Source organism: Ambystoma mexicanum, chromosome 5p (assembly GCF_040938575.1).
Source record: "Ambystoma mexicanum isolate Mex_15411 chromosome 5p, UKY_AmexF1_1, whole genome shotgun sequence".
In the NCBI taxonomy this organism is placed as follows: Eukaryota; Metazoa; Chordata; class Amphibia; order Caudata; family Ambystomatidae; genus Ambystoma; species Ambystoma mexicanum.
In genome coordinates this window covers 229,191,489-229,215,623 of record NC_090930.1, presented here as the reverse complement: position 1 = coordinate 229,215,623, position 24,135 = coordinate 229,191,489, and positions in this window count along the sequence as shown.

Below are 24,135 nucleotides of genomic sequence, written 5' to 3'. Positions count from 1 at the left end.
GGAGAGCCCTTCCCTGTGAGGCTAGGGAGTTTAGCCTGCTATGCAACAATCCCCTAAAGGGTGGCGAGTGCAAGACCTCACAGGGAGAAACACCCTTCATTGGAACAAGAACTCCCATTCTGTGATGGAACTCCTTTATCCACTAACCTTTGAGATCGTACAATCCTCAAGCTCTTTCAAGAACCAACCTGAGAAGGCTACTATCTGTCATTGTAACACCCCCTCCTTTCCTAATATAAAGCATGGCAATGCCAACACAAGGAGGAACACACAAGGTGATCATGAGTCATCTCTCAAAAGTGCTGACAAGAGAAAGGTTGAAGGAGTGATGCAAACTACTCCTTTTCCAAGAATCAGCAGTACTGAGAAGAGGTGGCCCCAAGGAAACATGAAGAATAGCTTGTCAACACAAAAGACTCTGGAACTCCACTCTGGAGGACCCAGTTACAGACCATAAAAAGCAAGGAGAACCTGGTGTGAAGCCTATCAATGTTGGGAAGTCCAAACCTGAGAATGAGGAAGCAAGTAGAAGAAATTGCTCCTTTGCCATGGGGAAGTCATAGAAGGCTCTGAGGAACTCCCCATAGTGGAACGGAGAACCAACCTCAGCACAAACTTGACCGGGATAATGGTTGCCTGACCTTGGGAGGCGGACCATGCAGTCCTTCAACTATGCCAATACCATAATTCCTAGTAAGCTGAAAAGCCAATGTAGGGAATCGAGAGAGAGAGAGACACTGAGAGGCCTCAGCAAGAAGATTAAAGACCAAAATCCTGGGAAGAGCCTGTGACATGGCCCCATGAGAAAGAAGGTAACAGGAGTCACAGAAAACCCGGTATGGGGTTTGGTTTTGGGGTTTGGTTAATACTGAAGAGTACATCACTAGTAATCTCCATCATTACAGTAATTCCCGAGTAGGTATTACCTCAGGAGTAATCTCTGTCATCACAGTAACCGTGTTAAAACCATCAATAGCAAAGAATACTTCGGGAGTAATCTCCCTCATTACAGTAATTGCAGAGAGAGTATTAAGGGTGAAGAATATCTCAGGAGTAATCTCCATCACCACTTTAACATTGTTAAAACCTTCAATATTGAAGAATACTTCGGGAGTAATCGCCCTTGTCACAGTAACTACAGAGAAGGTGTTAACGATGAAGAACACCTCATGAGTTATCTTGCACATCACAGTAATTACCAGGAAGGTGTCAAGATTGAAGAATATCTCGGCAGTAATCTCCCTCACCACAGTAACAGCGAAAAAGACATCACACGAGTAAAATGCATTGCGAGTGATCGCCCTCATCACAGTACCAGTGCCAAAATGATCAAGAGTGAGGAGGGCATCTAAATAAATCTTCCGCATCAGAATAGTCAAAAGGAAGATTGCGGAAGTCAAGAGTGCCTCTGAAAAATCTTGCTCATCACAGTATTTATAAGAGAGACATTGAGAGCCAAGGCAGTTACAAGAGGGGTCTCTTTAACAATTGTGCTGTTAAGAATAGTGGAAGAAGACAATAATGCTTCAGGAGTGATCGCCCTTGTTTCGTTGTTCAAGGAGAAGATCAGGGAAGACTGAGACTGTGCATTGCATTGAAAAGGAAGAACTGTTGGAAATTTGGATAATCCAAGGAAAAACCCTGGGACGAACTACAAGGACCTTTGAAGGCTGTCACAGGAGACTATCTGAAAGCAGCCTTTTTGACTGATACAGTTTGACCAGGAGAAGGGAGTCATTCTCCTGGAATTCAGTTAGGTAGTGTAAACCCTGTAGATGTAGAGAGATAAAGCTCCTTTTCCTATTTGTTAAATAAAACGCCTACGTTGAAATGCCGCCTTTTCTTGTCTGACTCCTTCTTCTGACTTACCATAAGGGCTAGGCAGGTTGGTGGGGCTTAGGTCACGTTACCAAGATCTACATGCAAGTGCTCACCAACTGCAAAGGAAAATAGGCTATATAGTTGCTTAAGTAGCGAAAAAAGAGCGTCAAACCAAAAAGGCACCAACAGATTAGCAGTGAGTGAAATTATAAAAATTAAACTTTATTTGCAAAACCTATTCTAACAATGGAGTGTGATGGAGTGTTGACTAGTTGGGAGACACACTTGGCTTCCTTGCTGTAGCAAATCTAGGACCTGAAAAGTCTTTTTGCTACCTCTGTTACTCAAGGAGGTGTGGCAGCATAAAAAGCAACCCGGTCGCGGAGCGACGTAGAGTATGACAGAGTGTTGGCTAAGTTGCCTGGGTAGCCTTGGAGGCTCATTAGGGAAAGATCCCCCTTTTAAGATGTTTTTTGCCCTGCCTCGTATGGAAAAACTAAGATTCTACCCGATGCTGCAGGCCTAGACAGCAAGTTCAATCACAGGTGAGAGGGCCCCCTCCCTCACCTCCCATAACTGTTAAGCAGTTATTACATTCACCCCCTGTTTCTCTGCATAAACAAGTCCAGGCATCCGCTATGAAAGATGCAAAAATAATTAGAGGACTGAAAGGGAGGGGTTGAATACGGAAGTCTCGTATATTCTCTGAAGGGAAAGAAGGTGGCAGTTGAACACAAACCGTATTTCCACTTCAACCTTCGGTCCTGTCTTGCCCCTGATTCCAATAAAGCCTCTTGAAGTGATAGTGCATACTCCTCGGAATTTTCTTCCACTGTTTGAGAGTTCCTCTGAATTGACTGATGCTGAAATCTTGATGAATGAAAAATCAACTATCCTAATGGTACATTTATTTTATTGATTTATTTATTAATTTATTATTTGTAGAGGCACTGCAGCCCACAGACATTGAGGCGCTATAAGATGAGCATAAGAAGGCTTGATTCAGGGTTACATAACTGCTGTCCATAGAGTTTGAATTATTGATCAGATAACAGAGGATGGGGCATAAAAAGAGGGTGCTGGCACCTCTATACAAATGAATGCTGCTCGAGAAGTGGCCAAGTTTTTGGTTCTTCTCAAATGGATTTGAATGCCTCACAAGCACCCGTAGTTTGCTGATCTCTCCCCTCAGCTGTAGCAGCTCTGAAATACCTCTGGGTATCCCAGATTGTCCTTTGGATGTCCCCTTAATTACAGTGTCCCTTCCTGTACTTTCCCTGAAGAAGCTATGTTAGGCTATCCACGGTTTGCCTTGGGTGAAAGCTCATAGTGAGAAATAAGACAACATTCCCATTTTTATTTTATCTTAGGGTGAGAGTGATGATCATGGAGAAGCAGCAAGGGACCTCACAAAAACCATATAGACTGTGAAGGATTGTCCCTCTTTGTCTTTATTTTGCTCTCAAAAGGAGTCCAGTACATTATCCCTGCAACCAGTTCCACAAAGAACTGAAGTGCCCCCTTCTAAATCATCTCAGCCCTTAATTTCTTTTTCGGCAGGTACTTGATCAACTCTGCCTCTGTTACTGGCATTTTATGGGCCAGTGAACCAACCTTTGGAAGATTCGGTTTTCTCTACTCAAGTTGCAGATGAAGCTGGGCAAGGGTTTCTCCCTGCGACATTTAATATTTAATGTAACATGATGGCAGCCCTTACCATTTTGTTGGCTCCTTTAATTACATTTTATGAAATGATGAATGAGAATGTGAAAGATCAGGCCACATTGATGGCCATGATTCATTCAAAAATCATATTCATTGAATCATTTATCATGTCACTGCACTCCAGAGTGGATCACGAGGCAGTATGTTCTAACGCCATCCAGGGGAATCGACAAGACTCCTTGGACCCGGAAAGAGTGGACAAAAAATGTCTTCTAAACTCTGTATTGGAACTGCTCCAACTGAAATCCCTTGTTCATAAATGAAAAGGAGATACATTGGCTTGTCATAACAGGGTGGATTTCTCTCTGAACAGTAACGACTGTATAGAATAGCCCCCTCTTAAAACTAATGGAGAACCTCCTGGTATCCATGCTTTGGTTGTGAACACTAAAGATGCAACATTGGTGAGTTCTCAGTTTCAGCCGTCTATTGGAGATACAAACAAAAATGGAGAAAACATCATATGTTCGTCTCCCAGCAACATCATAAACAAGAACAGTCTCCCATATGATCACCAGTCTACTTGTCCGGCTACATCACAGTTCCTTCCCATTGAGACTGTGAACTTAACAAGGCCTTTTCAGATTTTTCAGAATGAGAAAAAATGAAAAAATAACAGTATATTATCCAAAACTGCCCTTAGACCAAAGAAATCCCAAAACATACAAATTCCTACTAATCGAAATGGGAAAAAATAACTGTGCATTTTTAACAAATCTCCAGATCTCTAGACCATCTATGTCTTAACATGAGGGAAAAACGGTTCTCCAGATTGGTGTTGTGGCCAAGGATTCCCAGGGTGAAAAACACAGAGGTGTCGGGACTGAACGCGTACCTGCGACGGCCTCTATTTCTGACCAATCAACAGTGGATTGTTTACATTTTGCAAATTACACGCTGGATGAAGAAGAGTTCAGTATTGATAATCAAGCATCACCCGGTCAGTGCCCTTGTCGAATGAACCCAGGGAGCACTCAGATGAAGTATGCAAATGCTATGGCTAACCCCCATGGCTCAGATGAGGTGGCTGGCGCCAATCACATTCCTATTGACCAGTTTTCGAGTCTAACGTCAGGGAAACACATAGCTCTTTTTTGACGCTTGAGGAAAAAAAACGAGAAATGGTGACTCTAAAAAATAAAATGAAACATACTGGCCCTTTTCCAGTCCTGAGGAGACACCTGGGCTTAAACCAAGTGTGTGTGGATCTACAATGCTCAAAGAGGGAGGAATTTAACAATAGACAACAAACTGATATTCGCAGAATTCAGTTAGGGCATACTAAGAAAGTGGGTTCTGGCAGGCTACTTCTGGATAGATTGTGGTCTTTCTTCTGAATCGGACCAATGTAATGATGCTCATACACCAAATTCCACTTCTTGAAATTGGATGACAATTGCATAGTGGAGTGTCCTATGGAAAGTTGCCACGATAGAGTAATCCTCCTTTTGAGATCACATGGAGTGAAAATATCTCTCCTTGAAGTTGCCGTCTTTTATTGCCAGTGGGATATGATCTTACAGACAAAGCTAATGAATATCAGGACATACCCCATAAGCTTGGCATTTCAGCACAGAATGTAACTTCCTCCCAGAGGAAGAGAGAGATCAAGGATAATATAACCACAGCTCCAATGGCAACAGTGTCCCTAATTTACAAAACGTGCAGCGAGGATTCAGCTGACTACACAGGTCCGGATAGAGGAGATCTGTTGATTACTGTCACTGGGAGCAACCAGAGCAAACATTCCATCTCCTACCAAGGAAACCTACAGCAAACGAAAACCGGCGAATGCAAGAATTTAGGATGCTCTAATGTTCCTCCGCCCAATCAGAATTAACAACGAGAATCACTATTGTTTTAATAAAAATGTATTTACTTGTTTATAATCAAAGAACAATTTGACTTTTACAAGACGTTGTTTCACATTAAAGACACAGAGTAAAAAGAGTGGGTAAGGGAAGACAAAAACAAAACCAGAAATCAGGAAAAAACAGGTGATATCCGGATTAATAGAAGCATCAAGATACATTTAGTCAAACTTGATTAATTGGCATTTTCTGATTTGGTATCAGTGCAGCTTCTAAAATCTTTACAGCCGCCGTGGACCATTTGGTTTTGTCTCCTGCAATCAAGCGGCACCACCATTTGTCTTCCTCTCGAAGCTATACGTCATGCATCAGGGGTAACAGATAGGCCTCACGCAAAAACGCGGTTTTAGAACAATTCAAAAGTAAATGTCTTTAAGTTTTCACCGTTTCTGACTCTGAACAGAGTCTACAGGTTCGTGATTCTGTTTTCGTACGAATAGCTATGATTTCCTGAGTTGGCATTTGATTAAATCTTATTTTCATAAATGTTTTCTGGAGTTATTTGTTGGGAAATTTTATACAATAATTCATAGGTTGATTTAGTTTATTTGTTGTTGCGGGTAAATGGGTGAGTACCTTATTTGCTGTTGTTTTCTCGCCTGTTTGGGCTATTTTTATCTTAATTCTGTTCGGGTTCAGGATAAGATCCTCAGGCAAACAGGCCAAGTCTGATAGCTTTTTTGTAAGTTTTTGTTCCCAGTTGTTCAGCGCATAGCAGCGACCCTGATTGAGTTCTACTTGGATCAGTTTATAATTCGGTAGGGTGTCTGGTAGAAAAATGTTCTGAAGTAGTCTCATCTGACTTTGGTCGACTGATGCTTTCAATGATAGTAGGCCCAATTCCTGTCTAACAGCTGGTATTGATGAGGATTTGGGCAGGCCTAGCACGGCTTGCCACAGGTAACCTTCCAGCTTCGCCCATATGTTGTTGTCAATATTCAAGGCCGCGTCCATGCCATAGATTATCGATGGTACTACCTTTTGTTTGTAAAATTGTATTGCAGGGAGTAGGGAGAATTTTCCATATTTCCGGTCTACTAGTTTAGTTTGGGTTGTCAAGTTTTGATTTTTGCCCACAGTGCTAGATGAGTTGCACTTTCCGATCTTTTTGAGTCGATCATAATTCCCAGATATTTCATACTAGAGACGGTTTCTACTTTTATGTTGTTCAAATACCAGCGGCCATGGTCTGTGGTTGTTAATTTACTTTTCCCCATAGTCAAGATTTTCAATTTAGCGATTTTTATCTCCAGATCCTTTTCATCAATGTACTTGGTCAAGTTGGTTAGTTGGCGCTGGAGGCCTATTTGAGTTTGAGCCATGAGGATCAGATTGTCCGCGTCTAACAATCTAGATATTGGGGGATTGCCCACTTTGGGCGGAAAGGCTCTTACCGCTGGTTGTGTATATTGGAAGTCTCTCTTAAAGGCAATGTACAAGGCCGGGGCGAGCAGGCATCCCTGCTTCACACCACGTTCCGATAAGAAATGATCCGATAACATCCCTTGCCGGTTTAAACGGACTCGGAGTTTAGTGTCAATATGCAATGCAATCACTGGGCCTAATATTTCCGCAGGACAGTTCCAGTTGACTAGTTTCGCCCACAGCTTTTGTCGGCTGATCTTATCAAAAGCTTGCGTCAAGTCTATGAATGCTATGTATACTGTTGGTGCACCATTACTTACGTTTTCTTTTATGATGTTAAGAATCATGATATTGATACTGGTGCTTGCATTCTTAACAAAGCCTGTTTGAAATTGGTCCAAGCAAGGCGCAAATCTTGCCCATCTATGGAATCTGGTTAGAAGAAGGGTTGCAAAAATCTTGCCCATGATGTCAAGAAGGGCGATAGGACGGTAGTTTGCCGGGTTATCTCAGTTACCCTTTTTAAAAATGGGTACTATTACCGCGTCAGTTCATGTTTTAGAAATTTGCTTAGTGGTCTTACATTGTTTGAACATTTTTGTTATTAGGGCGGACCATTCCTCAGGATGTTGTTTTAAATTTACGTTGGTTAAACCATCGGGTCCCGGAGTCCTAGACGTTTTTAATTTCAAGATTGTCGCCAAGATCTCTTCTTGATCAGCCAGATCTACCCACATCGATGATGTGCAAGATGTGTAGTTACTAGAAGTTTTCGGTAAAGGTGCGAATTGAGATGAGAAGAAAGTTATCTGAGTCAGTTCTGATACAACATTGGACAATTGGTTATTTATCACCTTGTTTTTGTTTTTGATCAAAGCCCCGAATTCTCTTCGATTTTTTGATGCAATGGTCTTAAGCATTTGCTCCGTGTCGTTTTGATACATTGTTGCTTTGCGATGTATCAGCCATGATCTGTATGATTTAATTGCCGCTTTGGCGATATCTTTTTGCTCGTTGTTATTGGAAACTCTGGCTAAGCGCTTCAATTTGCGCATTTGTCTTCGTTTCATAACCAGTTCGATATCATACTCATGTACACTGTTTCCTTTTGATTGGATACGGTTTCCTTGTTGTTTCCTGTGTGGCAGAAAAAAAGGAATGTAGTTTGGTCTCTTTGATGAGTCCGTAGTACTGTTGCTGACTAAATCGAATTTCTTGGTGATTTCCTTGATGTTTGTCGCTGTGAGTTGAATTCGCGACGACTTCCGTGCTAACTCCACCTCAAATTTATAGATTTCTTTGGGGGTACTTACTATCTCAAGAGTCAATGTCAGCAAGTTGTGGTCACTGGTTTTAGTTCTGTAAACCTCGAAGAAGTCTACAAAAGGGAGAAGGGAGTATGAGATGAAAATGTGATCCAACGTTGCTGATGTTTCCGCTCGTTCCCAAGTTGGAATCCGTGGGAACTGACCTCGAGGTGCTGCTACGTTGTGGAAATTTCTAATGTCCATAAAGTCGGACCACAGCGTTAAAGGAGTAAACTGTCTTTCTCTCAGCTCGACTTGGCCGTGAGAGGGCAGCAGAGGGGAGCTCTGGATCCTCGCTGTGGGTCGTCGGCACTGTCGGAGAGTGAGAGATGTGGATTTCCACTTGTGTGCAGGCTTGAGGCCTTAGCTGGTTTACAGCCTCTACGGTGAATGCTGGGGGCCCATTAAACCCTGCCACCCCAGCCGACGGTGCTCCTTCCCCGGCACACGCTGATGGGGTGTAAACTGGAGAAACACAGCAGTTTTCTCTGGCTGTAAAATCCGCGGCCCGCAAGCTGAGGTCACCTCAAGCTAGGCTCCACCTCACTCGCCGCAGTGGCGGCTTGCGGGGCACGTACAGCAGACAGCAGAGGGATCCGTACTTCCGGGAGCAGGTCCGACGCTGGATAGTGATTTTTCGCCTGTGAATCCAGAGCCGGTCTACCCATAGATATGTTCGAAGATGGTGGGGGGAGGGAAGACCTGTGCATGTGGGAAGGGGATGACTCGGAGTGGGGAGGAGAAGAAGGAATGTATACAGAATCATACTCGGTTCTTTCTGCCAGGTCGCCCTCCAGATCGCTGGGGTGGGTACCGTTCTGTGCGTCCTCAAACTCGGTACTCACTCCTTCGAGGAGACAGGTGGCCGTTTGACTAGAGGACGCCAAAGAGGCTAAAATTGTTGCTTTTCTGTGAGCAATAATACCAGAACTGACATTATTTACACATTTTTTTCTTGGTGCACAAACTTTTGGAGTGTCTTTCTGATTGTCTAAACAGACATATTTGCTCCTTAACACCCTGCCAGATGGACTTTTCAATTGGAGGTGGGGAGCAAGATTATCAAAGTTTTCCGTGTTATAGACTGAAGGTCTAGGGAGCAGAGGGTCTGTTTGTAAGTCCTTGTCTCCTTACCTCCTAGCCTCAGTAGACTGCTGTTGACTGCTCGCACCTCAGCGAGCCAACTCTGCGTGCCACTCCGAGTGAATGCTGGGGATTTTATCCACTGCATTGTAGAAAGACTGCATGCAGGAAGACAGGAAAACAGGGTGGGACTGCTGTTGACTGCTCACACCTCAGTGAGCCAACTCCACGTTCCACTCCGCGTGAATGCTGGGGATTTTATCCACTGGCACTGTAGAAAGACTGCATGCAGGAAGACAGGAAAACAGGGAGGGACTGCTGTTGACTGCTCGCACCTCAGCGAGCCAACTCCTATTGCTCCTTGCTTTATAGAATGCCAGGGGTTTCACACATTTGCGGCCAGATGCATTGATCCTTTCGGGATCTTTTGACATTATCCACCTCCAGGAAACTTGGTTGACTATGCTCCCGATTCTCAATCATTATGCAACGTTCCTTAACCCTGCCTATAAAGACCTAAGAGGCCACCCCGCTGCAGGTCTACTTACCTTTGTGAAATCGGGTATAGGGATTAACATATTGGAGGCAGCTAATCCCATACCTTTTTTGCAGACTGTGATAATAATTGTTGAGAATGAAGTGGGAGAGGAGGTTCAACGGGGTCTTATCTTTAATGTATATTGGAACCCATTGACAATAGCAACTGATGCCTTTTTTAATGTGATCTTGGACGCAATCGATGATCTTTCCCTGCATCATAAACCCCATTTTATAATCTTAGGTGGGGATTTAAATTGTCCTTGTTTGGAGTTAAATAACATCACAAGATGGTCTAACCTCAATCGACCATCTTCTCGATCACTTAGAAGTGTCTTTACATTATGAATGCTAAAGACCTATATATCTTCAACGGACACACCCAGGGAGATATGCCTGCTAGGATCACGTGGTCGAGCAACGGCAATGCCAGCATACTTGACTATGTTTTTGTTTCTAGTTCAATCATTCAATCATTCCAGATGTCTCTGGGTTTGAAGTGATTGACCAAAATACAAGTGACTGTGCACTCCTGAAATTAATCTGGGATAGAAAGTATCAGGATACACAAGACAAATTAGCCATGGGCATTGAAGCAACTCAGGGGGCTAATCACTTGAGACTGAAAAAACAAGGCAAGACAAAATGCTGATCAATTAAATTGGGGGAAGATCTGAATTATGTCTCCAGGAATGTATGATCATCCCTAACAAGAATTGGCATGTCTTCAATGCAGCAGTGAAGCAACAGAATTAAAATGATAAGCCATCTGGACAGAGAACAGTATCTTGTACTGATCAAAACAAGAAAACAGAAATACAAGAACTGGATGGCACTTGAAAAAGTTTCACTGCTGCAAGTGGATGTGGAACGGATGCTGGTGAGCTTGGTCAAAAAAGACGTAAGATCAATGTTTGAAGTGGAGAAGGGAACGATGATCCATGTGTCTGAAGTAAGTGGAGTAGGTTGACCTTTCCAGCTTGATCACTTAGATTTGCAGATACTTCAATCCAATCACTCTAGGGCCCCGGGGCCTGATGGAATTACCAATACCATGATCAAACAGTGCCCACAGCTCTGGATTCCTTTTATTCAGGATCTTTTCCATCAGATTATGAGAGTTGGTGTGATCTCAGGATCATGGAAAAAAGCAATAATCGTCCCAACATATAAAAAGGGTAATAGGCTGGATCCGTCTAATTACCAACCTATCGTTCTATTGGATGTATTGGGCAAGTTGTTTTCTGCCTTCCTCTTGAAACACCTGCAGACCTGGAATCAGACTACAAAGAGAGCCGACCCAAGCCAAACAGGTTTTGTAGAGGTACTGGCTCTGAGCTGAATCTGTTTCTGCTAAAGATATTGAAAAGGAAGGGCCATAATAGTGATACGAAGATATAGTTAGCCTTTGACGATCTGAGTAAAGCATTTAACAGCATTGATCGCCAATGCCTTTGGAGGAAAATGGAATTGTTGAACTGCCCGGCCCCATTTGTGGACGCCATCAAATCCCTCTATGTGTCTACAAGCATCCAAGTCCGATTGAATGCTGGGGGTCTCTTAACAACTCTGATTTATACCATTAGGGGCCTGAAGCAGGAATGTCCATTACCCCAACCTTATTCAGCCTCTTCCTGTCTGATGTAAGTGAACTTCTGGACATGGTAAGAACATTTCCCCCTACCACCTGGGATGACAAACTGCCAAGACTGCTTTACGCGGGTGATCTTGTGCTGATAGACAAAACTCCCACACGCTTTCAGAGGTTCTTCTCTGCTTTCAACCAATATTTGAAGTTAAATGATCTTTCAATGAATTCTACCAAGACAAGTATTATGGTACTGGGAACACAAAGAGGCAGTTCAGGCTCTTCATTCAACTGGTACGTAGAGCACAAGCATCTGAAAAGGACCCCTCCGATTATATACTTAGGGGTCCTTGTCAAGAACAGCAGATGTAACCGACCTCGGCAGACGTCCTCGAAATCCAGGTTAAAAATCATGTCTGCCCAAGAAAGAAGGATCCATAGAAAGTTCAGCAATTTTTCTTTCTTGCCGGAATTGTCATTCTTCAACCTGAAAGTGGTCCCATCCCTAACCTATGGAATAGAGGGATTCCTTCTTACTCCAATGGAAATATGGTCTACATTGGAAGGCGCCAATTGGAGAAAAATCTTGAGACTACCAAACTTAGTTTTGTCTGCCCCGATTAGGTACGAACTAGGGCTTATCTCATTACAAGCGCAAGTAACATGGAAGACACTGGCACCCCATCAGAAAAATATCCTGCAGCATCATATGAAATTTTGAAGCTCTAGCTCCACAGAGTGGATAACATCTTAATGAAACAGTGGTCTGATGGTTGCTAACGTATTCTTGAAAATCTGCATTCTCAATCTGAAGAACTGAATACTTTTCCAGAAAGGTGAAAATGAAACTCTGGCAAGCTAATTGGATCAGAACCCAGGAGGAAAGAAACTCACATGGTCTCATACATACTCTCAGAAAAAAGACTAAACCCTGAGTATTAATCCCAAAATATCTGACTAAGGCTCCAAATGGTTGGTATAGAAATCAGTTTCTGTGTTTTAGATTTGATTTATACCCAACAAATCAACTATTGGAGATCTATGGGAAATCTGTGCCCGTGGGATGCATAGTTTGCTTGTTTGCAGAAATACCAGAGTCACTAAAACATGTGACCTTGATTTGCCATGGTGTGACAGAGTTAAGACACTTGAATAAAGTAACTGAAATTTGTAAATCGTTGGAGGTGGAGGAAATGTGGTATTTTCTCCTGAAAGGAGATAATCTAACGACTATGGTCTCCCTGTTGAAATTCTTAAAGAAGGCATTTGAACTGATTATTTGATTTATTTGGGCAACGGATGTTTCAATAATGAATTTTCTCCTTGATTCTTCTCTACACTAAATTGGTTTTAGTTGTTTATAGAAGGAAATGTATCATGTATGATAAAGGTTTGAAATAAACCATGAATCGTTGAATAAAAAAATTAAAAGTAACTGAAATGTGTAAGTCGTTGGATGTGGAGGAAATGTGGTCTTTTCTGCTGAAAGGAGATAATCTAACGACTATGCTGCTGTTGAAATTCTTAAAGAAGGCATTTGAACTGATTATTTGATCTATTTGGGCAAAGGATGCTTCAAAAATGAATTTTCTCCTTGAATCTTCTTTATACTAAATTGGTTTTAGTTGTTTATTGAAGGAAATGTATCATGTATGATAAATGTTTGAAATAAACCATAAATTGTTGAATGGTCTTCCTCATCATGAACCATTCTCAAATACAAATAATCTTGTTGCTGGATCTGCAATTTGTGACCGCAGTCTTTCAAATCCTTAGACTTTTTCTGAAAAACTGTGGAAAGCTAAAAGACAAAAAATAAAATCAAAACTCTTCAGAAAATAGACTCCTGTCCATTTCACATCCACACTGGTTAATGTGGACATTCCTTGGGCTGTCATTTTGAAGCATCATGGAAAAGGACTCTTTTTATCATGTAAAACTGCTGGCATCACTCACTCTACAACCTGCAAGCTTGTGTATTTACTGTACAGACGTACGAAACAAGCTCTATAATTACTATAAGAAAACCAATCTTTGGTAACAGCCACAGTACAAGAATCAAAGGAGCAGTTAGAGACATAAGTGTATGTAAAATAAATACTTTCATAATGAAGTAGAGGACAAAGAGGAAAGTAGACAATCAAAAATTCCTTTCCACAACATGTTTAAAAAATATAAAGTTACAAAACACACCTGATGAAATTACAAAGTATGTCTCTACAGTCTTCACGTTTTTTTACAAATAGAATGTGTAAATGAGCACCAGGTAGAGGAGTGAGGGGCCATGGGGCAGGCTTTACCTCATGGTATTCGTCATGTTACACGCCTCCTCAGAAGCGTGAGTCTGGTGCCTTTCCTGATGCAAAGGTGAAACATCTTTTCCTGCACCCCCACTCAACTTTTCCACCTTTCACAACCACTCAGCACCAACCCCGTCCTACTTAACTGTGACTGATTTGTCCCTCACTAGTCCCAGAACACTTGCTATTCTGGGCCTTCCCCTCTGCATCAGTGGAAAGGGAGAGGGGACTGCATGTAGTTCCCTTCTCACTATGTCCATAGCAACCACTTTGGTTTGCATGTTTTTTTAAAGTTAGAAATTGCAAATGTGCTTTTTCTCAAATCATAAAAACCCTCGATTAGCACCCTGGAAAGTAGGAGAGAGAGATCTGAGGCAACTAGCGGGTGAGACACCTTCTGGTTTCTCACAGCAGACACAGTGACATAGTCAAGGAACACACTTAGACAAACAGGTATCAAAATACTTATTTACCTATGGCCAAAACACACGGTGAAAAGCAACTACTAACAGGTAATAGTATCACTGAATACTAAAAATTAGATACATATATACAATTGCTGGAGTAGGGCAAAATACATATCAACCCTCTGAAAAGGAAGTTACATACCAGTATTAGCACTGCTAATACACAGAGATTCAATCCTATCTTCAGAATCCCTTCCCTAAGACGTATGGGGCCTTTTGCCCAAAAGTTCAGCAAAGTTCCATACAAGATTCACTTGGTAGCTGTGGCTGAGCAGTCAGACTTCTCTCAAGAAGAGTTAGGCAGTATATAGACTATACACAATAGGTACAGAGATACAGTAGCACAAGCAAACACTGACCAGAGCTTTGGTGTAAAAGTGTATAATTATTTATTTAAAGGCACACTTGTAAATTACACTAGCATAAGGAGAAAGGTAAATTCAGCACACAGTCACTATTATATAGATACAACCCTAATTACTTATTAGACAAGTCTTAGTGAGAAACACCACTTATTTTCAGACAGAGGTGAGCGCTTAACATAAGATGGCACTCTAATAAGTTATTAAAAAGGGAGGGAAAAAGGCAGAGTTATGGAAGCACACAAATTTCAATACTTTTAAAAGAACCACAGTAAGGCAGGATAGGCAGAGTTCTACTGGAAAGCAAAGAAGTGAATTTCAAGGCCCAGCTCTTGGAGAGAGCAAGCAGAAGGGGTCCAGGCTCACACAGTGGGGTTATGCCCAAAGAGTCTTGTAGATAGTTCGCACAAAGGATGAAATTAAAGTCAGGAAAAGTTAGCTAGGTTGTCCCAGGCCAGCCCAGGTTAAAAAGTCGAGGCTTTACTGTCACCCCGAACGATCTGTCGCAAGGGAAGCCAGGCGTGACACAGTACCTTAAGTGGGAAGGAAGCTCCAGCGAGGGCAGTTGTTCCTGGCAGCGGGTGCAAGTCGGTGTTTAGTCCAGAGGAAGAGGAGGAAAGATGAAGGTTGTTGCACTGCCAGGGAAGAAACCGCCACGGAGTTCTTTCAGTTAAAAGGTACTACCCTTCTCTTCGCGGTAGTGGTAAGCCATGATATTCCGGTTGCCGGGGTGCTTGGCACGGGCAATGCGGCCACGAGATGCTCCAGGAAGGTGAAAAGAAGGCAAAACTTGTTATCCCCACCAGTCAAAGGAAGATGACTCTCTGGACTGGAGATTTCCTCTGTCGTCGGGAAAAGTGGTGAGGCGGTTCCGCAGGGCTCCACCGGTGGTGTCGTCATTGCAGGTCGGCTCAGCGTCTCCCTCCTCGAATTCTTAGGTCCTGTGGCGACTTCTGAAGTTCCAGTCCCCAAAGCCCTGCTTTTATGCAGCAAACCCCCATTCATTCAGCCTAGCTGTCAATCAAACATGCTAAGTGGTGAGCCGGCCGGCTCACCACTTGGGCCAATCACACAAGAGTGCGACTTGAGTTTCCAAGGCAACTCAGTCCAGGGTGTCTCAACCCCCTCCCACACCCCCTGTGGTACCCAGACAGAGTGGCACCGCTTTTGGAGGCTTTTGTGGAGAAGCCCGCCAAAAAGTGGAACAAAGGGCTCGACTTGGGTAGGAGTCACATAAGAGAACACAAACGCCATTTTAGAATCGAGTTCTGGCAAATAAAACAACTGGCGAATTAATATTAAATAAATAAACCGGCGGTATGTTCGAGGCTATAGGAATTAAATAATTAAAGTTGGTAGCCTCGAACAATGGGAAAATCCCATAGAGATATATTTGCGGTCGAACATAAAAAGTAGTATCCACTGCCACCAGCCAAAACTCAATCAGGGGGGACGGAGACGTGCCCCCTTGAACAACAGACCCCGGGGCAATCGAATTGCCCCGATCAGTATGTCCAGAATATGATGGTTTGTACTGGTTTCTGTTCATAATTTGGGACTAGAAAAGCCAATGGTGACTTTACATGCCCTGGGAGACAGTAGTCAGTCCCAGGGTATGGAGTCTATGTTGGGGGGTCGCTACGACACCCCTGAGTTACGGCACGGAGGGTGCTGTGTAACCCACATCAAAAACACATGAGACCCTATGGAGTAAAATACCCCATAGCCCATAAAACAGATGGAAAGACAAAGGAAAACCTCAAATCTTGTCTAAAAGTGGGGGTAAAAGGGTCTCACTCTTAGCAGGAGAAAAAATAAACCCCAAAAATCCATCAAAGCCGCTGGGGGACTGACTACGTTTGGGAAATTAGGCTTTACAGAGAATTCTCCATAACAAAGCTGTTAGCTGATATGAAATATATGGTGCTCCCCACCTTTGTCATCAAGCTGTAAATATTTTCCAACTATCCCAGTGTCATAGGCATCTGTCTGCACTATGAAAGATCTCTTCCAATCAGGTGCCCTTAAATCAGGGGCCTGAACTAAGGATATTTTCAGGCCAGTGACGGCCTTCTCATATTCCAAGGTCCATAATAATTCTTTAGGTCGCCTTGAAGTAGTGAGGGCAGTCAGAGGGGCAGCTGCATTGCTATAGGCTGCCATTTTTCTCCTGTGTTTCCCAGTGAGGCCCAGGAAAGGTCCTCACTTGGACTTGGGTAGTGGGGGTTACCCAGTTCTGTACATCATGTACTAGACTGACAAGAGGCTGCATCTTGCCTCCACTATCGCCAATGTTATGCTGAAGGAAGGCCAATGGCACCTGTTCAGGTTGACACTTGGTGGTCTCCCAGAACAAGTCAGCTTGATGAAGGTCCTGATACCCAATCTCTTGAGTTATTCCCAGCTCCTTCCAAGTGGGGGTTGAATAAGCCATGTCATCGAGACATGCATTGTTGAGATCCCTTTTCCCAATCAGAACAGGTTCTAATTTCATTAGACAATTGTCAGTTGCAGCCACGAACACGGAAGTAAATACATTGAAGTAAGGATCTGAAAAGGTTGAAAATGCTGTCTCCTCCTTAGCATAGACTGACAGAGATATGTTTCCATACCCTGCATAGAGATCAAAAAGGCTACTGTACTTGTCAGTGCAGAGCTGATCCACCAAGTTGTTACCTCTTAGTGGGGAGTGTGTATATATCATTGGCACAGCATAACGAGCTCTAGTGTCCATACAGAATAGCAAACTGGCTTTACTGTATGTGCCTCCAGATCGTCAGGACTGGACTCCAGACAGCTAGAGGTCTCAAACAACCCTTGTTCCAACAAAGGGTTGATCTCATACCAACTGGCAGCACTTTTTGTTTGTTTTTCTGAACCATCACAACACCAAAACTTGGTAGTTTCACCAACTCCTATAATACAGTCTGGTGTCCACAAACCTGCTATCAGGGTTTCAGTGACAACAAGGGGGGATATTGCCTCAGCAAAATATCCAGCTCACCTTGCTGATGTGAGGTCAGGTGAGGAGACACTAGGTAATCCTCACTGAAGCCATTAGAAGGGCTGCTTTGGCACAGGGCAGGGAGACACACATATGTCTCTGGCTGCCACTCCAGGTCTATTTCTCAAGAATCCTCCACACTATACACAGAAAACGTTATGGTAATCTTCCCAGGTCCATCAAGGCCTACTGAATAGTTTACCTTGCCAAGCTGTGAAACATGTCAAGACCCAGACCACCCACATGTGTTCAGGGATTTACAAAGTAAGTTTGACCAGAGAAGGTCACACCTCCTTCTCCGGGGCTCACTGAAGGCTCCAGTCAAACTTAAGAGAGCTTTGACAAGTCTTTCTATCAGACCATCTTCCTGTGGTTGACAGTTCAGTGACACTTCACAGATCACTTCACCCTCCTTCCACTGGGTATGACCACTACTGAGCCCAGCAGAGGAGCTACCTCTGGGACTGTCATTCAGTAAGGTGTCAATGACTGACATGATATGATAGGTTATTTATGCCAGTCATTCTCTGTGGAGTGGCACCAGGACATATGTAATTGTGATCAACAATCACCAACATGTCTGAGGTCTCCAGAGTCAAAGGGCTTTTCAACTTAGGCCTGACTTTGGAAGAAAATTAGTTCACTCCTAAAAGTGAATTCTGAAGAAACTGAATTCCTATCTCACATCAGTCAACCTGGTGACAGCAGTGAGACTCCTATATTGGTTTTCATCTGGGACCCCCCATCATGGGCCAGCAAGTATGTGTGTTAGACCACTGTGGTAGTATCCTGACACTAGGCTCAACCACAAGGGGAATGTCACACTCCAACTGCAGGAGGTTTTACCATGGAGAAAGCTACATCAGTAGGACTGGGCTCAGTTTTTCTAACAGTAGAGGTACGTACGTCTACTACCTGAACACTGTCATTAGAAGAATTATGACTACAGGACAGGACTGGGATGGGAGAAGATGCTCCAGCACTACTAGTTTCCAAGGAATCTAGCTTAACTACAGACTCTAAATCAAAAGGGAAGGACTCCCTGCAATCTTTTCTTCTTCATCCAGAGGGCAGGCCAGACTTGCAGAGTGGACCCCCCAAGGCATTAGCCCTACACATGGGGTCCCCCTTCTTGTGGTCACTGGCTCCACAAGTATAACATAACACGTCCTGCTGGGTCTTGACACATAGGGAGGCGTAGAGAAACCAATCTAATGCTTGGGAGGAGTAGACCCAAAACCCTGACCTGACTCTTGTGATGTAGCCTTTTCAAACATGTTGTGGTCCTTCTTGGACAGAGTTCTATCAGTACTCACACCCTCTTTCTCTTTCTGCTTCTTTCCTTCGTCCTGCTTACCTGAAGCAGACATGTCCTTCTGAGACACTCTATGTGAGACCCATATGACAGCAGCAATGGCTAACATCTTAAGTGTCAACTCTTTAGAGTCAGTCAAATGTTGCTTACTCTCTGGGAAACATGAAGCAAAAATATGCTCAAGCCTGATCAAATGATTCACACCCTCAAAGGTGATTACCTGATAACCCTCTACCCAGCCACACACATCTTCAAAGAATCTGTAACAAAAGTAACATAAGTCATACATTCTTTTTTATTGTACTCTCTAAATCTCCTTATGTATTGGGCATGAGTCTTCCCAAACGTTAAAATGATAGTTTGCTTAGGTTTTACAAAATCTTGCCTCTCAATTTTTGACATTTCCATAATGGCACTACAGCCAGAATGGGGCAGTCCACTGAGCAACCATGCAAAACTATCAGCATCACCCACTCCTTGTATTTCACCTGCATACTCAAAAGTTACAAAGCAATCAATTATATAATTCTGCTCCTAATACACATTGAGCAGATCCTTTGGGAATCTTGGATGTGAAGAGGACCAAGGACCATCCCCGGATCCTCTGGAAGAACCTTGTGAAGCCTAAAGCTTGGCAAGCTGCATCTGGTGGTCTTTGTCCTTTTGTATCTGAATTCTTTCAAAGTTTGACCTAGCCAGGATAAACTGAAGTTCTTTCTTGTTGAGCCTGGGCATCTTGTTTTTTAAGTCAAACAGTGCCTCAGCTTTGAGGATGTGACAGAATATAGTCCAGAGGATTCACCTTCTTTATCCTCCTCATCCTCAACATTAGTAGCTGCAGTGGCAGCAACTCCATTACTGTTGCTGGGTCCAGCCCCAGCTCCACTATCACTACCAGTAGTTAGGGCAAGTACAACCTTACTGTTCTCACAATCAAACATTGTTTACAATTAGTTCAGCTTTAGTGCCAGAGACTGCCAGGCCTCTGCCACTACACAACTTTTTCAGGTGATTCACTTTTGAATAACTCAAAGCAGTGAAAGTAATTGTTTCCATATTATAACATCTAGTAGGTGACTGTCAACTACAAGGCAGTCAAAGATCACAGTGTACTGTGTAAGTGTTATCCAGACACTCCACCAGTGTACAACACAGAGGTACCCAATACTGATCCTCAACCACTAGACACCTGCACGTTAAGTGTAGAGGGTCATCTCACTGCTCTACACCAATTAGGTAGGACTGATTATTTTGTCAAGCTTGTGGCCTCTTCCCTGGGCAGTGGAGGAAGATCCCAACATCCTCCTCCTTGTCCCCACGACTGAAGCTCAGGAACAGCGAGATCTGCTCCAACTGCCAGGAACAACTGCCTCAGCTACAGCTCTTCTTCACTTTAAAGGTACTGTGCAAACGCAGTCCAGAAATCTTTTCAGGCACGGTGAAAGTTTGTGAACTTTCCCGACTTCAAAGGCTTGTCCTTCCCTAAACCAACATCTAACTTTTCATCTGACCACATTCTTCTAAGTTCTGTGGCAAAGACTTAACCGTTTTCTATCAGAACTGTGCTATCCTATACAAAGACTCTGAACCATTGACTTTGGCCGAGGCCTATGAACTGAATTGCTGGTTGTAGTTAACTGAAACCCTTTGCTCTGCCTATGAAAGTATTTGTGCTTCATTTCTTATAACCTTGTCTTTTTACCCCTTTTTAAAGTAACTGAAGTGCCATTTTGCTCCCACTACAGGGGAGCAGAACTTGTTCAGAAAATGTATTGGTTGTGTATTTGTAGTATATTAGTATATGATATTGAGCTGCTCTTGATAGTGTAATGTTTACCAAATGACTGTGTAAATAAATGTATATTATTTTACCAAGAAACCTTGAGTAAGTGTTTGTTGTATCACTGTATTTGTTGGTCCTTTGTGTAACTTGTTCTACTGCTCACTTTACTCTTGAAATAAGTCTGGCTGCTCAGCTACCGCTATCACATTACTGTGTAGTACAGGCTTGTAACAAAGGTGAAATTGTACTGACACTTGTAGTCTTAATTGTGTGTAGTGTTCACAAAGGGTACTGCGTATGATTCTGCCTAACAATGTCTTGTCATTTCATGCACAAAAACGTTTCCTGAATATCACTTCATAGCTACATATGGAGCATTTGGGAGCAAGTCAACTGTGATATACTTGCCAAAGGGCTCTAGTGGCTGCTTTGGGACATGGACAAAATACATCCCCTCGCCATCTATTTACTCTCCGCTTTCTCAACATGCCAACCACTATTAGATGGCTCCTCAGTGTCACTTTTCACCTTGATTAGGACAGCAGGGTCCATTGTGTCACTGTGCTGACCGAAGTCCATGTACAATCAATGCTGTGATTTGTGTGCAGCAATGACTAGTGCGCTGCCCAGGTCACCACCCTGTTTGTCAGTGCGTCCATGTGTTTCTCCTATATGTAACAGCACATATGACTGTTTTTATCTGATGTTTTCTTATCAGTGCTGGCCCCAGGTCTCCCGGCACCCTGTGTGAGATTTCTCAGGGGTGTGAATCCCCTGCTGTTTGCCCAGTGCAATTCATGAAGTGGCGGTGTTACTTTACATTGTGAGAGCTGACCGCGCCGTTTACATGACAGTGTCATGTAAAGTGTCAGTCAATAACTGTCTCTTAGTGAGTCACTGACAGTCATTGGCTGATGCTTTACATGACCGCGTCATGTAAAGGGCACTGCTAGCTCACACAATGTAAGGTGACCCTGTGTGACCACACCACTTGATCATTCCATGTGCCGGCTTTGTGTTACTTGTCCATACAATAGCACACTGGAAATGTTGACATATGCAACTAGAATGAGTTTGCCATACTGTCCTCACACTTCAACACATGAATCAATCACAGATGTTTCCTCAAATTGAACATGCACTGAGCTAAACACCCTTGCTACACGGCCACACAATGATATTCACGGTCTGCAAGCCATCACTAATTAGAGATGCTAATGTCAGCTCTGTCGAACAAAGCATGGTCCTGTTCGTTTGTGCAGGAATAACCCCTGAAGCATGCGGAATAGTGAGGAGGCAGTGGCTGGAGAAATGTGGACCCAAAAGACGTATCAGAAGCCATTTTGTATCAAAATGCTTCATCAGCTCATTAATGGTCAGTCTAAAGTTCATAAATTGAAGAATCCTTCTGTAGATTTGTAGTTCCAGTTTTCCAGTTTGGTGTCTATAGTAGGTCATCAGTTCCTGTCTGTAGACATTATTCACAAAATGTGTTTCTGTATTGGTGGCTGGGCATGCTCAGATGGAGACCCAGCCCGTCCTTGTCTGCAATACTCCTGAAACAAGGAACAATCAAGCCCTTATAGCCCACATGAGTGGCTGATGTTGCTGCCATTTCATTCCATAATCAAATTAATGTAAATGTCTAGATAAACATGTATGTTTCATGATTACAGCAATTTCAGTGTTAGGGTGAATGTTGTGAACAGTGATGTGAGCACCAAGCAACGTGTTAACGGACTTGTGAATTGAATACAGAGCTCTCTAACCAGTGGTTCAATTCCCAAGTTCACCTTTATTTGATGCAAATCAGACAGGAACACTCAATGGTGCTAATCAGGCAAGTGTATTGGCTAAGTGTCCTGTCTGCTGACCTGCGCGGAGGTGCCGTTCGACTTATTCAGGCTGGTTTTGGCAGAACCTCCTGTGTGCGTGGACTAATTAATCACATGGGTACGGACTAAGTTAATGCTACAAGCAACAATTACAAGTTGCATGGACTTGATGGTAACTGTCTGTTTAAATTTATTGCAGTTGCAATTTGGCCCCGCCTCCCTTCCCAGCAACCTTTAACTTTGGAAAAACATGGGCATTGCGCGCGCGCATCGGGCAAGTGTATTGGCTAAGTGTCCTGTCTGCTGTCTGCTGGGGTGCGGGGAGGTGGTGAGGCACAAACCGATAATTTGTGTTTGTGTATTTCGCTTTGTCAATTATAGAAAAAGATTTCACCTGTGAACCTACGAGTGACGAACTGATTTGAAATGTCTAATACATATACTTTAACTACCAAAATGCCGGCACCGAAAGAAATAGCATCCCGAATTATTGCTGAATCAGAATCGTTTTCCACAGCAAAACTTCTGCGCACGCCGAAGATATCTTTGCGCATGCGAGCAATGTCGGTTACATCCGATATTCGGAAGTTTTGTGCTCAGGAAAACGGGGTAGACAAGGAAATATTTGTGGCAAATACAACAGAGCCAATAGCACAAGAGAGTACGCCAATAGATTAATGCACACCGTCTGACTCGTTAATTAACACAGGTTTCACTCTCATGGCGGTTAAGATCATGGAACCAGGGCTGATAGAGGAGCAGCAAGATCTCCTCAGATTTAAAGAACTATCGACTGAACAATGACAAATTACCCATATAAATAAGGAACATTTAAATTGTTCGCACAAACAGAACAATGCAAACTTGAATGATAAATCCAAACAGGTTCCAAATATTGCTAATCCAATAATAAATGTTGAAAATGATAAAACAGCCTTAGCCGATGACTTATCACAATCACCGGTAATGTTCTCTCCTACAACGCATGACCAATCTGTGCTATCTCTTTCATTTTCTAACCCGAAGCCCAGAAGAAAGGGCTTAACTCCAATAGTCTTTAATACAGAAGGACTTAATCCTACTATCGGTATTGAAGCAGCATTACAAACGATGAATTTAGCTCTTTTCTCCCTCACGAAGCTGTATGAAGCTGTAGATAGGAAAATACACAGAGTGATATTTTATATTCTTTGCTTAAAAACATGACTCATAATAACAGAAGGGATGAACAGAGGGAATGTCATTGCATGAAGGAAAAAGCCCAGAGAAGTCACGATATGCAAGCTGCTCCAAGTACAGAAAAAAATCAATGTGACGCAGCGACTGAAACTGTACAAATTGTCATGCAAATGGAAACCGTAGGTATAAAACACACAATGCAAATTAGATGAACCAAGCAAAAAAAAAGAAAAGCCAAAACAAAGAATCTGAACAATATACAGAATCTAGATGAAACACAGAATGAACAAGCTGAACCAAGTATTATTCAAACAACATCTGTTCAAGCACTGCAAATTGGAACTATGTATAACATGTTTAAAAAAAAAAAAAACAGAATGACTGAGGAGCAGGGAAACTTACAAATGAAGAAGTCAAAAAATGTAAAGACCACAAACATAATAAAAACGAATAGTGCGCGATCTTGCATAAAAAAAATAAACATGCCTAATACTAGATTATCTTTGGGGAGTGCGGCAGTAGTTGAAAAATACGCAAAAATACTGTTTCCACATAGGTAAAGGGAGGTAATAAACCAACAACAAAAAAAACAA